We start from the raw sequence: 14,450 nt of genomic DNA on the forward strand, positions 1-14,450 counted from the left end.
TATCTAGTATGTTCTTGTTTTTTATCCATAGATTCAACTCATCCAGAACAATTGCTGCAAAAATCTTAGATTCTACATCTGTTAACATGATTGGCCAGTAATTCAGGGGACTTAGGCGGTTACCCTTTTTGTGTATCAATATTACGTATGACAGCGTCCAAGATTTAGGAATTTTCCTCTCATATATAATGGAACTAAACATACAGTTCAATAAACCTGCCCATAGTGTTACATTGTTTTTCAGTGTGATGTAGGAAAGATTGTTAGGACCGGGGGTGCATGTAGACTTAACTTTGTTTATGTGCATGGAGATGTTATTTAATGATATGTTCAGCGACCACAACTGATCATTAATGTATTGGGTTAAGAATTGGGTGTCTGATTGTTGGTACAACTTCTCAAAATGGTCTACCCAAATATGCCCAGCAATTGGATTTGTTGTCAGTTGTTGCTGAGACACTTCAGTTCCATTAATTATAGACCATATATTCCTAGGGTTGCCATAATCTAGGGCATTAATCATCGCTTCCCCATCCTTTTGTGCCATATTTGCTCTGTAAAACAGTAACCAGTTTTTATATTTCTGCTTGATCTGTTTTGTTTTACAGATCAATTCTATCTGATTTAATGTTTCCTTTTTTGCTATACGCAGTTCTTTTCTTAACAAAGCCTTCCTATTTTGTACTTCAATATCAAAAACGTGTAGACATTTGTTATTGAATATTTGCGAAGTTGATTTTATGATATTGGCTTTTGCCAGCATATGTGCTACATATGTTTTAAAACAGTCTCCTGAGTAAGTTGCCAGTTTCCACTCAATTGTCGAAGATAAGTAATCATGTAACATCAGGGTGTTTAACTTGGTTATATTTTCAGGGGTCCATTTTACCTTAGTACCAGCAACATTAACTATGATGTTCCCCATATTTTGCACTACAGCTAAATTTACCTTCCTCCAGGGTAAAGCTGTAGATAGCAGTGCATGGTCACTTTCGAACAGACTAGTCACCTTTAGTGAACAAGAGTAATCTTGAGAAATATTGCTTACAAAGATGTAGTCCAATATGGAGCTAAGGCCCCGTGCTTGCCAAGTTGGAGTGATATTAAACAGAGGCTGCATTCCCCAACTATACATGAAAACCAGCCACATACTACCTCTGTACACTTTATTGCAGGCCCCCGAAGCCAATTCTGTGGATGCGAGAATCCAGGTTGCATCATCATATTCCATGCTGCAATCTGCATATAGATCTCCTGCGAGCAGCAAAGCACCACCCATGTTTGAGTCCAACCATTCATGTAATATTTGATTAAGCATGGCAAATAGCTTTAAAAGCTATGTGTTTGTATGAGTGGCGGTATTCCAATATACATTTAACAACATTATGAAAACATTGCCCTTATCTGTAGCCAATCTAAAAGTACCAACAATTGCACAATCCATAACCTGCTGTTCAGAAGCCATCTTTGTATTAGTATCTGATCAATAACCCAATACAAGGCCACCACTGGGACGGCCATGCAGACCTTTAGATGCCTTCATATTAATTATACCATAGCCATCCCATAATAAATTGCCTGTAGCCCAGGTCTCTTGCAACAAGACAAAGTCATAACACTTTAACATTTCAACAATTTTTGCATTAGCAGTCAAATGTGAGCATCCCCTAGTATTCCATGATGCAAGGCTAAATGCTGTATATACGCTAAAGTGGATCCTTCATTGATTTCAACTTATCTATGGATTCCTTGAGAGATAGTGCTAGCCATCTCCATTCTTGCATGTCAGAGAGTTGAGATTTGACTTCCGTCATTACCGGCTTGTCACTTTCTTTATCGGTAGAGCACCTAACCTCTTGTGAATAAATACCTTGATTAGAGGGGTGCTTCATATAGCCTTCATTTGAACCCAAATTTCCGTCAATATTATATGACTCCTGAAATTCCATCACGTCAAATCCTCTTTTTTGAAGAGCACCCACTTCTTTTAATATAAGTGTTCTGACCAAGGGAGAATTAATTATTAGTCTAACATAGTCATCTTTCTCTTCATGGGTAAAATCTACAAGTTGAATATCTGTAGAGGTTATTAGGCGTAGTTCATCAATGTCACTAAATAAGCTTAGAATATACCGCCTATTTAGGGACCAAGGTCCCCCATCATCAAAAACATAATAAAGCACCAGACTTGGTTCATTTGGATACACAGGGCGCCTTAAGTTATGGGACTCATTTCTCTTGTTACTGTTGACCATGTGGTTTGACTCTTGAAATTGATAGCGTTCCTGTCTGCCTTGATTCGTCCCTATACCTGTGTTTTGGCTTAATACTGCATCAGGCAACCAGTTGTTTCTGCTTACGCCACTTTCCATGGTAGGATTATCATATTTACCCGCAGAGGGGCCCACTAAGCTTGGGAAATGTTTTTTTGCTTCACTTAGTTTGTGATTCAGAATATCTTCAACAATGCTACTAACTGCTTCCCTAGATAGATTAGGCTGTTCAATAGTGCCTGTAATCTGATTCACAGTTTTGTCCATTTTAGGTGTAATAGTTTCAACATTTTTTATTTGGGGAGACTCAAGAAGTTTGTCTTTTATATTGAGATCGAAATGCTTGTTCTCCTACATGCCCTCTTTAGGATTGCCACGTAAAGTATCCCCGCTACTTTTATTGTCAATTTTATGAGCCACTATAGTTTCTTTAACTTGTGCTGCTGAGGATATGGAACAAGCGGTGGGGGTACAATCCATGATTGTGGGAGTATTTGGTCTAGATAAGGCATCCGGGTTCTTAAAGATATCAAAAATGTCTTGAACCCCCCTTTCTAAGGCACGAAGATTACTATCAATCCTGTCAGAAGTAACTTTATTTTTAAGTACCTCTGACAGCATAGAAGTGCCTTCTGTATACTCTGATTTATCTGGGCTTCGTGTGGCGACCAGTGGTAGGGCTGCCAATTTATCTGATAATACTGGTGGAATTGATTCTGCTACATTGTTATTGGCCACCACCTTGTTGGTGTTATTGTTATCTTTCTTGTCTAGCCAAGCCTCACGTATATCAAGAGTTCTCATAAATTTACGAGATGTAGTAAGGCTAGCCTTCGCTTGTTTTGCCTGTTTTTTTCTATTTTTTTTCTCCTTCTTTTTCGAAATGTTTTCAATAAAAGCACCATTATCGTCATCACTAATAGTAGTTATATCTTCAATAACAGTGGCGTGATCAGTTAAACCTGTTTTTACAATGTTAGTCTCTATCACACCAAGAGCCAAACCCTGCGGGGTCTTTGAAGGGATTGCATTCATGGCCAACTCTTTTATCTTTATAATACCACTATTATCTAAGTGCTTTTTCATGCAGTTGGGCGCAATACCGTATTTTGTGAACATTCGTGTTAGCATTTCAGGTAAAGCTGTAAAAGCCAGCACCATCTCATTTAGCAGTCTAGTATGAGTCTTTAATTCAGATAGCACCGTTGCTTGAATCTCTTTACAACATGTCCCAGGGGCCATAACTGAATTTTCATTGTTTATTTTCAATACTGAGGTAGTGTCATAACTTGAATCATGGATCAAATGTTGTGATACATCCATCATTGAGGTTACTCCTATACTAAAGATTGATGGAGTATCAGCATAAATTGGGCTCTCGTTCATTCTATCTTTTTTACTATCAGGTTCAATTTCCCTATTTACGTCATCATCAACGATAGAGCCCTCCTCAGCAAATAGTGATTGCGAACTTTCCGATAGATGAGCATCATTGATTAATGCCTTAGGGCTAGTTGTAATTTTTTGTTCCATAGAACATGATTGTGCACAGTCCATCATCTCCGAATTAGTTAGGTCAGAGGCAGATAGGGCCATTGCACGAGCAATACTCATTCTGGTGGCCATATGAGGCACATACACACTAGTAAAACGAGACTTCGTTTTAGCAGATTTTTTTACAGCTATTTTAACAGATTTGTTTGGGCTCATGACTCATTATACTACATGTATGATGAGGCTCCAACCATATTTTCAGAAAGAATGAAAAACTATAACAGATACCATAGTATGACAGGTCAATGTAAAGTTACCAAAAATGCAGAGAATTGGGCCGCCACCCCGCAGCCCCACCAGACCAAACAGACACAACAGGCCACTTCCAAGGCCACTTCGCATGGGCGCGCGCGCATAGGCGCGCACGCAGCTGATTTTAAAGGTTAACGGTTGTTGAGGGCATGGCCTAAGAAGATAAGGAGATAACGTGAATGTATAACCTTTAAGTATTGTCAATATATAATATAAGTATGCAGGCTGTTTGTATTCCGTATGAAGTATAATCACCAGATAAGTCCCAAGCAAAAAGATACGGCAGCAGCGTGCAGTAGGCTTCTTTTCTTCCTCACATTATCTCGTGCAGCGTGAGCAACAGACACAACAGGCCACTTCCAAGGCCACTTCGCATGGGCGCGTGTACTAACAGGAGTTTTGGTCAGATGAAAGGCACACACAGACAAGGAAAATTGACAAACATCGATGAGCAAGCTCAAGAGATAAGATGGTGAGAGTGGGGGCACAGTGACATTACACAGGATAAGAATGAGCGAGATAAGTGAGGATTGGAGACAGCTCTTTTTGAAGGGGCATGCCGACTCATTTGATAGCTAGAGGTGTTTTAATAGCAAGTGAAGTAGTATTTAAAGTACAAATAAAAACAGGAAGAAGGACAATTTGACATAAAAGTTAATCATAGTGCAAGGTGATAGCACACATGATGGTCATACATTGAGGGGAATAAAGTTGGAGGTGTGGGAAGAGAGAGCGCAGTGCACAAACTAGGAGGAAACAGAGAAATTATTTTATTGAGTTTTTTTGTTGTCAGTTTTCCTTTTTATTTTTTGTTTAGCTGAGGGGGGAAGAGGGCCACTATACCAGACAATATTTCCACAACAGAGTACAAAAGCAGATAGAAAAACCGAAATGAGGTGTTTAAATGGACACAGGAAAACACATACATAAGCAAGAAGGAGGGGCTGCAGGGGGAAGTACAATGTGCAAAAATCGTCCACATCTGCCAGTAAAGAAGCAGCGTATCAGAGTAAGTAATGCAACATTTTGTGTCAAAAAGTTAGGAATGTCATTCTCTTATTCAGTATTGTTGGTGTAGAATAACAATATAATCAGAAGGAGCACCACTTGAGGAGGTAGATACTTTTAAAAGTGAGAGGTAGGTGAGTAGGGACGTCAGGAAGGGACTTGGGAAAGGTAAGGAGTCTGGGAGGTCCTCTATTGATCTCAAAGGCAAGAGAAGGAGACAGAGGTGAGTAACCAACAAAAAGTGAAAGAGGAGTAGAGGGGTTTCAATGAGAAGCGTTTTTTGTACAGGAAAAAGACACAGCTGAAGCATGACACTCGTAAACTGGCCCCCATAAGAAGAGAAGAAAAGTATATTTTTTATGAAGGGTACAAAATGTAAATAAAACTAGTATACAATATGTTTTTAGTTCATGATTTGAAATATATTTTTTTATGAGATTCATAAATAAAGGTATTTGGAGAAGAGACAGACATATATGTTCTAGAGATGGTAGACACACTTGTGTACACATATCTCACACCTGCATGTACTCACCCAACCCCCGTGTTTGTTTCAGTGACAAAAATGTTCAGGGATGTGGCAGATACGTTTTTCAGGTACATCAAAGCATAGAAAATACGGACAAGGGGAACATGCCAAGGCAAAGACAGCTCATGCAGGCTTGCCAACAAACACAGCAATCCCAAGGGACAAGTTCAGCATTATTGGAAGAGAGAAAGCATCTTGGATATCGTGTGAGAGCAGTCACCATCACATTGGCTAGGAGCACAGGGACAGCAAAATTGTCAGCTCATCACATGGAGGAGTCACACAGAAGCAAGGCCAAGGAACCACACGCAGGAAAATAGAGACCTCATTAAAAGGGAGTGACATTTTGCCCACTACTTCATTAGGACTTTTGTCCGGTTAAGGATGTGCCCAGACGAAGAACAGTGTGGCAAGGGCTGGACAAGGTCTATGTTGTAGTCGTTTTACGTGTTCTTTGTCTCTCTCATGTGGGTAAAGGAAAGTGGGACAGTCCATGGTCCAGAGAAATTTGGAGAGGAACACTAACATGCATGACATTAAGGACTGTACTGGATTGGGTGGTGAGAGTGTGAGCTGTGAATTAGATGACAAGAGTTCATAAGAAAAAAATCATTAGTAGCAATTACTTTGGCAATGATAGGATTCAATAAAGAAAATGTATTTACATTTTGAGAAACTCAACTGGTTTTCTCGTTGTTTCAGGCGCAAAGGGACGTTTAACCAAATACCAGACGAATTGACGGCGGATGACCCATGCACCCGAGCCAACGAGCAAAGAAAGATGGCTTATTGCCCAGCAGGGCCTGTGGACACACGCTAATGCCCAGCCCGAATATCACAAGCTGTGACATAAGAAAAACCCTCAAATTGTGCACTCCCCAACCCCTGCGTCCCCTCATATTAATGTTGTGTTCATACATTGACTGTCTTACTACCTAGCACTTGGACTTAAGATTCCTGGATGTGGAGAAACTCACAATTACATGTTTTGCAAGTGAATGACAAAGGGGGAGGGGGATACGGGAAATACATTTGGGGTGAAGAAGAAATTGAATTTAGGTTGATAACTTTTAAAAGAGAAAAGAAACATTACCAACGGACTGAATGGTCTCTCGAGAAGTAGAGCATATTGTATCGCTGTAACTAATGCATGCATGTGTAGCAGAGGACCAAGTTGCAGCATTGCTAGTACTCATGCTGATCTGCTATTGGGAGTGGCACCGGAATACAAAGCAATAATGCAGTTCAATCCATAATAATTGTGTGAGATTGCAATGACACTTGCAAACATTTCAGTTTACTATCTTTCTTGAGAGGTATTTCCTAAGTGATGTGATCAATTTAATCCCAAGGTCTTCAAAGCCGATGCAGTCCTGAGCACTGTTCACTTTTTGAGCCATTCAGATAAGGTAAAGCCAGCTCTCCACCATAATACAGTGGATGAGTTAAAGAAAACCTGAGAGAATGCTGTGATTTTTCCAGTCCTCTATAGCCTAAGAAGAATTGCCCATTGTTTGCATAGATTATGCATTATGGACAAAATATGCTGAGGACTGAACCAATGCATATTGTATTGCTGTAGCTAATGCATGAATGAGTATCAGAGGAACAGGTTTCAGCATTGATAGTACTCGTGCCTGATCTGCTATTTGGAGTAGCACCAGAATATTATGGAATAATACAGTTCAAACCACAATCGGTCTGTGAGATTACAATGGCACTTACACACATATCAGTTTACTATGTTCCTTGACAGGTATTTCCTAAGAGATGTGACCAATTGAATTCCAAGGTCTTCAATGCCAATGTTGTCCTGAGCACTGTTCACTTTTTGAACCATTCATATAAAGTGTGACAAGGTCAGTACCCTGGCCAAGAGGGGATGCAAACCTGTCTCAACCGGTAACGGGAGGCCTACTGGGGAGAATTCCAGAGTAAGTGCTTCCTCTGAGGTGGATGGTGCCAGTTGAGAATACCCCAATTCTCATCCCTTGTGCTGGTCAGATTTTGACCAGTACACCTTTGTCTCTAACATGCCTCTTCAACAAGCTGCTTGCCAGTCATTGTGTGTCTTTTCCAGAGATCCAACACTGAAGCAAGAAACCAGCCGAAAGTAGTAAAGGGAAAGCCTCTGTGGAGCACACCATATCCACTGCAGAGAACCCACAACCCAATCACCAAAAAGCAGATTCCTACTCTCACATGAGCTCCTTCCTGCAGAGAGCAATCGACAAAGAAAGTGGACTGAAATCACTAAACTTTTGCACAAAGGTGAAAACAGCAGCACAGTGCAATTGAGTGAGAGTGGCAGTGAGGGAACAAAACCCATCACACACTTGGGACTTACTGTCTGAGCACTCAGAATGGGGTACTCTAACACACACAGAGACATTGGACTTCCTGGTCTGACATTGCAATTTTAGGGTGGACCAGCACAATGGAAGTGGGTGGAGCTTATCCCACTATTTATAACTTCACATGACATATCACTGCCATGGGTGGGGGAAGCAGGCCGGGAAAGAAGACCATCCCAAGAAAAGGAGGCGGTACGAAGGACCAATGGTATGAAGAATTTGTGGGTGTCTGGGTGAGGTCAGAAGAGGAAGAGGTGAATGACCAAGAGACTAGCAGTAGTGAAGAAGAAATGGTGGACTGTGGAAGGCATTTCTGAAGAAGATGATGTATTGGCTAGAGAGTGAATGCGGAATGACCAAGAGACCTGCAGGAGTGTGTAACGAGTGGTGGACTGTGGAGGAAATGTTTGAATGAGATGAGGTATTCAATAGTGAGTGAATATGGAACTACTGTGTGATTTAAGTGTGTAAAGCATGGTTAGAAATATTAGTGCATGCAGTGATAGGTAAGTGGATGGTGCCGAGTGAAAGGAGGGTGGTTAAATAGTTGGTGGGCAGGGAAGTAGTAATAATAATAGTAGTGTGGAGTAGGTTGTAGTTGTTTGGAGGAGGAAGTAGTAGTGTGGAGGAAAGAGTAATGGTGTGAAGGAGGGAGAAGAAGTGCGAAGGAGGGAGCTGTAGTATTAGTGGAAGAAGGAGCAACATCACAGATTGAGGAAGACCTAAAGAAGTGAGAGTCATCCGAGGGATAAAAGCTTGGAGGAAAAAGTTGGGGAAAGAGGTAGAGCTGAGGAAGGGGAGTAGAAGAAAGGGAAGGAGAGGGACAAGTTGGAGTGAGCATGGACTGGACAAGGACTGATTCCAAAAGGTGTCTGTAAGGCATACATCCCAAATCCCTGTACAAAACGAACATCTGTATAGAGTAGGGAAAGTAAGGAAGTCCCGGGGGAGGTCAGAGAGATAAGACGCTCTACCTTTAAGTTCTCTTAACTAGCCAAAGACTGAATTGGACAGTAGGGGGCTCAAACCTCGGTATCCACTAGCATAGGGTCAGGAACTCCGTAGTTCGGGAGGATGTGAGATACAAGATGAGAGAGAGGGGGACAGACCTATGGCCAACAAAGATTGAAACACCCTTGCTGCTTTTGAGATTTGCAGTGATACATTTGACATATGCGAAAGAAGCTAATAGAAAGTTTAAGAATAGTGCAGAAGTTAATGAACTTGTTGAACTCTGAAGCTGAGTATCCAGGGGTTAGATCTTGTGATGAAATGTTAACTTGTACAATATGGGTCTTAGGAAAGGATGCATGCATGCTAGAGCTCTGTCAGTTAAGCCTGCCGAGTCATGAAGGTGTTTCATTAGAACTTGATGAACCACCTTGTTTTAGGTTCCTGACAGTAGAATAATGATTAAGAATAACAATTAATGTGATTGTTTAAGGTCAGAGGTGTTGTATACATATCCCATGTAATGCAACTTAACCAATAGAATCATGTGGTCCCTTTTGATGTCCAGCAATATGGACTCAAAACCTCTGTCTCTGCTAAAATCTAATTGGGAGTTGTGGAGAATGATGTTGGCTTCTGAGTAGTCTATGATTTTCTATTACCCTCTCTATTCATAATCCATTTTGGAAACAGTAGGCTTGAAATTAAAAAGTATTTACCTTAACCGCACATGTCAGCAGAGACTTTTTTTCAATATCAGTTTATCTAAATTTGTTTGAGTTTGAACACATGCTCCCGAGCACTGGCGAACAAAATGTTGTAAAACAGTCTCTGAGGCCAAATTGAACCTCATTGAAATATGGTTACCCAGTGGCAAATAATATATAAACTACCTGTTAGATTTGAAATATAGTCTACCCATGGTCATCATTTTAAGCTTTGTAAGTCAGTGGTGAAAACAAGCATTTGATTCCCTTACAAAGGCTTGATGGCTACCTGTTCAATTGAAGTTGTATCTGAGAGCAGTGCAAACTCTCACTCCTCTGGGAATTTGCACCATGGAGTCAGTGAATGCTGGGTGAGGCTTGAGTAAATAAGTTAATAGTTCATAAGAGGCCATGGTATGAGGAAGAAGAAATATGGTTTATTTTTGTTCCCTGCAAACTTTACAATTTTGGAGTAATTGTCTCCAACATATTCAAAGCAAGATTCCAATAATGTCTCAAAGTGTTTGATCAAGGCTAGTAAACATACAACTAATATAACAGCATTATGTAGATGCTTTATAAAATGTTTATCAACATGCTTTCTATTATTTGTACCTTACCACGCTAATAAAAGTCTTTGTCATCTCAATGCAATGTTAATGTTACCTAGCAATCTCTGCAGCGGTTGAACGAGAAGATGGCATATGTCACTGGTTTTCCAGATGGGACTCTGTACCAGGGTCAGAGGCTCTACCCTTTACAAAGGGGGACCGGGACCCCTCCCAACCTGTCATAGACAGCCAACTAGGGTTCATGCCAGAGTTGTTTCTACCCCACAGGAGGGGTGAGGAAGTTGGGAGGATCCCAGTCCCTGAACATGCCATGCATGTCAACCTTGGGACCACTGACAATCACCCAATACCTTGCTGTCTCATTTCGGGATATTGTCCAATTTGTTTTGTTTCAGGTCTACAAGTACCAGGAGGCTATCCGGTAGCCGAGACCCACACCGGACCACAGGTAAAGGCTACCAAGCACTATGCAGCATAAGAGAGTACAGCAAATATGCCGACCCAACAAAATGCAAAAAATATGGAACACACCCAGCAGAAAAGAAATTTCAAATGAAAACCTAGCTAATTGTAGTTCAGAGACTACCTGTAACACTGCACATGGAAAGGGGTAGGGTTAACAGGGTTTTTCACCATTGTCTAGCAATGACCCAACCCTACAGGAAGGAACAGACATAGTTTGGCCCCTAGAGTCTAGTTTGAAACAGGGCCAATGGAAGGTTGAAGAAAGGGAAGAACTGTGAAATTACAAGCAGAAAATGACCTGTTGTAGAGTGTCAGAGTGAAAGATGTTTGGATGAGGTCAGGAAGTTTGAAAGTAAAGAATGAACCAGGCAGCGAGCCAAATTATGTGACAAGTACTGAGGAGTATTGTGGGGGTGGATGCAAATGCAGGTATGATGTTGACTGGGAGACAGTCTGGTACCAAGTAGAGATAGTGAGTCTATGGATTTGAGGGATTTAGGTGACAGGCAGGTGTAAGAAGAGAGAGAGAGAGACAGGAGTAGGAGAAGAACAGGAGGTTGAACTAGGTGGGAGAGAAGGGAGAGGGAATCAAAGGTGCACAAGAGAGCTAGAATGTCTGTGAGTGTCAGTCGGGGGGAGGGGTAGCCTTACTCTTAAAAAGAATTGCTTCACTGCCATCTGGTCCCCCATGAGACTCCTGATGACTGTGAAAGTCATATAACGAAAGTAAAGTTCTAAGATAACACCTCAGTCTCCATTGTTACTGTTTACAGGCCCACCATGGTCATGCCACTTCTTGATGAACAGCTAATCAGCCTCCTGAATAAAAATTAAAAAAGACCAACTGCCCGTTCCTGGTACTGGGTTATTTTAATTATTGGGCACCTCCAATACTGGGCAACCTTGGGGCTTAAGGGTTTATGCAGCGGGCCTCAGGCCCTACACACACCCTTGAATGGATCCTCGCTCCCACCATTTTACAGTATCCAATCTTACTATCTCCCCCTGTATTTGGTCTGATCACCATCTACTTACCTTTTGCGTCAATATGTCAATATACCAACCCCAGACCGGTCATCCAAACCAGGAATTGGAAAAAAGTCTCTCCGGATAAATTATCATCTACACTCAGTGCTCAGCTGGGCTCCCTTGATAACTTCAGGAGTGCTGCCGATCTAGCCCGTCTTAATGCCACTCTGGAAGGAGCAATTAACTCCGTAGCCCCCATTAAAAGTCGATGTGTAAAAAGCGAAACACTGGAAAAGTGCTGGTTTAATGACAGCATCCTCCATCTCAGACACCAGAAATGGGTTGCTGAACGCTGCTGGCGTAATAACCCCACCTCGTCAAATTTGGCTACCTACAAACACCTGGTCAAACAGTTTAAGGAAGGCTCATACAGGCTAAATCTGTGGTCTATTATTCCAGGATTCTACAAACTAAATCTAGCACAAAATAATTATTTTCAATTTTAAAAGAATTCAAGGGCAAACCTTGCACTACTGCTGGCCCAGTGAAGAACAGTGATTGGTGTCAAACCATTCACAGCGCCTTCGCTCCTTGCACTGAGATTGCTATCTGTGTCACTAGCATGAAACCCACCTCATGCCAGGTGGACTTTTGCCCCTCCAAACTTTTTATTGTATGTATTGATGTGGTTTGCCCATCACTACCAAGCTAGTTAGCCTCTCATTTGCTGAGGGGTCTCTTCCACTCTTTCTCAAGGAGTCCTGGATCACTCCAGCAATGGAAAACTATTGTCTACAAACATCCCTTTTCTCCTCAAAGTCCTTGATAAAGTTGCTTATTTGCAATTTCATCGATTTATTGAGCAGAACAATATGCTCGGTATCCACCGGCCATGCTTCAGAGTCTGTCATGGCTCGGAGACAGCTATGCTTGATCTCGAGGCTAACCACTTAAACATCATCGACCATGGTCAACCAGCACATCTAATGCTATTGGATCTTTCCTCCACATTTGATCTTGTGGACCACAGCAGCCTGGTGGATAGATTACAATCTATAGTTGGCTACTACAGCCTGGTATTTCTCTGGATTGCCTCTTTTCTCTGTCCTCGTAATGCCAGAGTCTCCACAGGCGAGGCCTATTCTGTGCCTGCTACTATTCCCTATGGTGTACCTCAGGGTTCCTGCCTATCGCCTCCCTTCTTTATTGTTTATATCATCCCTCTTTTGAGACTGTTAGTGGGCCTGGGTGTCCAGTATGCAAATTATCCAGATGACACTCAGGCTGTCATGAAACTCACAGGCCGGTATGCACATGTCCTCGCCAACCTTAACAATATTTATATTGCAATCCATGTTTGGATGGCTGCCTATTCACTGGCACTTAACATTAAAAAGACCAAACTATTGATTGTGGCCTCTGGACCCAAACTTAAAACCCTACCTCTGGAATACAACAGCTTTACCATTCTTAATGCTGTTATTCCCATAGCAAAAGAAATTGAAAACCCACGGCGTCATTTTGGATGCAGAGTTAACTATGAACCAAGACATTGCCCAGATTCTGGGCTCCTGTGGCCTAGTCAATAAACTACTCAGTAACAGTTGGCCCTGTGTATCATATGTGAATGCAGCCACCTTAGCCACAACCCTCATCAACTCCCGCTTGGGTTACTGTAAATGTTTCCTGATGGTTGTTTCCATACTAATCTATCCTCCCTGCAGATAACTAAGAACGGTGCAGTTCGTGCCATTACGGGTCTCTCTAAACTAATGCACATCACAGCCTCTATATGGGAACTCCACTGGCTTTCAGTGAAGCACAGAGTTACCCACAAGCTCCTTACATTGACCCACAAGTGGATTCTCAACAATACTCCTAAATATCTCACTGCCTGCCTCCTGCACTGAACTACACCGTGTACTCTTAGATTTAAGAACCCACTCGGACTGTGCATGAAGGCGGCCATAATTTTGATGTTTCTGGTCCCTCTGCTTGGAATGTACTTCCAAATTCCCTTTGAGCTGCCACCACAACCACAGATTTAAAAAAAAAGCTGAACACCTTTCTCTTCTACCTCCCACCTGACTGACTCCCTTGCCTGATCTTTGTTCCATGATGCTGTTGGCGCCTGCAAACTTCCTAGATTTTTTCTTCTCCTAACCCTATTTGTTTGTCCTGTTTTGTGTGTGTCCTTTGTGCGTGTGGTGCGATATATAAACATTTGAATACATAAATACATAAAAAATTGCTTGTTAGAGAACAGTTTGATTGTTTTAAATCCTTTTCCAGTATTTTTTACTTTGAAGATTCATTCAGTAATACCTGATAAACTTCAAACGTGCAGCATCTCTAACACAAGGCACATTTTACACAGAGTGATTGAGCGTTGCAGAGTCCGGACCGGCATTCAGACCCCCTTCTAAGCTGATCCCGAAGTCCTAGCCAGATCCTACAATACAGCCATTAAGGCAGCTGTAGAAGCCATTGCACCATTTAAACCATGCAAGGCTTAACCCACAAGCCACACCAATGCTTGCTTTACCCCAGACCTCCTCGTACTCCGGTCGGAGACGTGGGCAGCATTGACCCTCTGGCAAACCATGCGCACAGAGGAAGCAAAACTCAACTTGAAATCCAAAACAAAAGAGTATAAAAAAGCTATAAACAGGGCCAAAGCCATTTCCTTGGAAGCTAGAATCCTAGAGCCACAATCTAATACTAAAGAAATATTCTCGATCTTCAGAGACCTAGAGACCCCCACACCAACACCACAGAACTTCACCAAGGATAAAACCTGGTGCGATGAAATCCAA

The sequence above is a fragment of the Ambystoma mexicanum genome, chromosome 3q (assembly GCF_040938575.1).
Source record: "Ambystoma mexicanum isolate Mex_15411 chromosome 3q, UKY_AmexF1_1, whole genome shotgun sequence".
In the NCBI taxonomy this organism is placed as follows: Eukaryota; Metazoa; Chordata; class Amphibia; order Caudata; family Ambystomatidae; genus Ambystoma; species Ambystoma mexicanum.